We start from the raw sequence: 3,256 nt of genomic DNA on the forward strand, positions 1-3,256 counted from the left end.
ATAATCTCTAACCCAATGTGACTCCGAGATCAAGAGTTGTATGCTCTACCGACTGAGCCAACCAGGTGCCCGTGGTCTGAGTAATTTTTGATAACATCCTTGCTTTATGGTCTGACGAGACAGCCTAGCATCCACTTGCTCAATTCCCAGCCCAGATCTGGGATCAGTACTTGCTCCTGAGAGTCCTAATGTTTCTAGTGGGAAATTGCATTTGAAAAGCACACTATGGTTCTTTTCGCTAAAGGTGCTCCTTGCCACTGGGCTTGTCACTGGCCTTCATAACTACACACACACACACACACACACACACACACACACACAAAGCTAAGAACAGGATAGGATTCCTGAAAATAATTTCAGATTTCTTCTTTGGCATATTTTTTTCTCTTCTTGGCCTTATGGTATATTCCACTAGGGATGGAGAGTGAAATTACTGCATTTTGAAGGCTCTTTGACCAATTTTTTGTGTGGTTTATCCATTACACCAAATACTATAAGTATCATTATCTTTTGATTTTTAGTAGCATTTTTTAAAAAATTTATTTATTTATTTATTTCAAGTAGGCCCTACGTTGGAAACTAATGTGTGGCCTGAACTCATGATCCTGTGATCAAGATCTGAGCTGAGATCAAGATTTGGATGCCTAACCAACTGAGCCACCTAGGTGCCCCTTACTAGTATTTTAAAATATAGTTTATGTTGTTTAATTATATAAACTATTTACAGGTTTCCCCTACTATCTGAAAGCAGAATGCACCTATGAAATCTTTCATAAACCAAAATGCAGAGAAATAATTACCATTAATTTATATGGAAAAATTTGGGGGGTATTCCCAGATCCCCCCAAAATCACCTCCCTTATGCATTTCTGATAGCTTTAGACACAACTTGCTAACAAACGCACAAAATCAGTTGAGGTAAAGCCCACATGCTCACATGGCTCAAAGCTCTGGCAGCTGGATGCTGCGATGCTCTGTGGGGTTCCTGGGGAAGGGGCTTGGCAGCATCACTCTCACTGCCCAAGATATGTGCTGCCCCTCCAGTGGCTCTTCTAAATGTAAAACAAATGCTGAACACTGTGTTTGCTTTCAGCATTTTTTTGTAAAAATGAAAATCCTCTTCGAACTTACTTTGGCCAACAAAAACAGGTCCACATGCAGGTCTTTCATAAAACTACAGTGGTGTAACTTGAGCTTTATTTTATCTTATTTTTTAGAAGATTTATTTCTTTATTTGACAGAGAGACAAGAGAGACAGAGAGCAAGAACAAACAGGGAGAGCAGCAGAGGGAGTGGGAGAAGCAGGCTCCCCGCAGAGCAGGGAGCCCAAAGTTGGACTGGAGCCTGATGTGGGGTCTGATCCCAGGACTTTGGGATCATAACCTGAGCTGAAGGCAGATGCTTAACTAACTGAGCCACCCAGGTGCCCCAAGTAATTCAAACTTTTAAAAAGCAGGGAATACCTGTACATGCTTTCAAGATCAAATCTGTGACATCTAAGTATATTTAAAGAAGTGTAGTTTCCAGCTTCTATCCTTGTCCCCTCCACTCTGTTCCTCCCATCACCATAAAAGTAGCTTTTTGTTTGTTTACTTTTCAGATTTTCCTGCCATTGCTTTTTCATGTACATGAAATACGTGTATTATAGTTTATACATATAGTTCATGCTCCTCCTCATTAGAGAAATGGTAGTAAACTATGAATTTTTTTTCTGCACTTTGCATTTTTTGTCAATTGAAATACTCTGGAGATCTCTCCATCCTGGCATGTAGAGATAGTACTCATTCCCCTCTACACTTCACGGTGTGGATATACTTTGTTTAGTCAACCAGTCCCCTATTTGTGGGCATTTGATAGATTTTTGTCTTTTGCTATTACAAATACTGATACAGTGAATAGACTTATGCAGATTTTTTCCCCTGTATTTTTGTCAGTGTAGCTTTGGGGTGTAGGGAAGGAAAAATTCCTCCTCTCTACTTCAAGTTCCTCCAGATGGACGAAGAATTACATTTACTTGAGACAGATTAAGAGGAGGAAAAAAACCAAAGTGTGCAAGGAGGCCCAGTGAGGAAATTGAGACCAAAAGAAATGACCAAGGCAAGCAGTTTTAATACTTATTAGACCAAGAGACATGGGAGGAATTGACAAGACAAAGAAAATGTAGCTTGGGGAGCTTCAATTAGTAAGGAATTCTCAACAGACTTTGGGCTGCAGTAGTAAAGGAGTACAAAGTAACAAGAGTTGTCTGCACAGCCTTCTTTGCTCTAAATCTCCCATCTCTGGTCATAAGGATGTCTCTTTAGCTCGTGGGACAGGGAGAGCACCCTTCACATGGGAGATTAGTTTCCACCTTGCAGGGAAACATAGGAGGGTCTCAGTGTCCTTCTTGCACAGGCTGTGTCTTTAGTAACTTTTATTTAAAATAATCAGCATGCCAAGGTGACATATTTTCGGGTGGCCTGTCCTCATATACAGGCACACATCCTGAAATTGGGACTAATACTCCTAGGATAAATGCACATGTACTTTTGCAAGATAATGCTATGTTAACCTCTTCCCTGTAGGTTTTGGACCGTTTTTTCTATTCCCATTAGCCATGGAGAAGAGGACCTGTTTCCTCTAAACCTTTACGAACTATATTGTACCAGCAAATTTTAGGATTTTTGCCAAACCTGGAGATGAGAAATAGTATCTCAGTGTAATTTGAATTGTTTTATTTAGTTATCTTATCTTTTCTATGTTTGATTTCTTTTTCTCTATTTTAAATGAGTGCTAATATCTGCTAATATATTCAAGGGTCATTTTACACTTTGTCCTATGAACAGTTTATTCATATGTGTTACTCCATTTTCTATCAAGCTGTTGGTCTTTTGTTTCTCTACTTTTAGGAATTCTCTATATAATTGGCTAATTTTCTCTTGTATTCATCATTATTCTTTGTATCATAGGAAAATTAACCCTCTATAATATTGGCAGGAAAAGCTTCCCCCCCTAGTTTGACATTTGTGTTTTAATTGTCTATAGTGTTCTTTACCTTACATTATCTTTTAGATTTTTATGTAATCTATTTATGAGTCTTTTTCCTTACCCTCTTTAAAATCGTAGAAATATTTTCCCACCCCAGGTTACAAAGAATTTGCCCACATTTCCTCTAGTATTTATATGGATTAATTTTCTTATGTTTAGATTTCTAATCTATTTAGAATTGGAATGGCGTTAGAAAGTGGGTGCGGTTTTGTGTTTTTCTTTTTTTTTT

The 3,256-nt window shown here is 38.4% G+C and overlaps 2 protein-coding genes across 4 annotated transcripts in view; both read left to right on the forward strand.

The window, feature by feature from the left end:
• The window catches only part of LOC100484230 (GTPase IMAP family member 7), a 20,112-nt gene that overhangs the window by 14,377 nt on the left and 2,479 nt on the right, over positions 1-3,256 (forward strand). The gene's annotated exons all lie outside the window — the stretch shown is intronic.
• Positions 1-3,256, forward strand: part of GIMAP4 (GTPase, IMAP family member 4) — an 18,854-nt gene that overhangs the window by 2,544 nt on the left and 13,054 nt on the right. The window lies entirely within an intron of this gene.

Source organism: Ailuropoda melanoleuca, chromosome 1 (assembly GCF_002007445.2).
Source record: "Ailuropoda melanoleuca isolate Jingjing chromosome 1, ASM200744v2, whole genome shotgun sequence".
NCBI classification, from domain to species: Eukaryota; Metazoa; Chordata; class Mammalia; order Carnivora; family Ursidae; genus Ailuropoda; species Ailuropoda melanoleuca.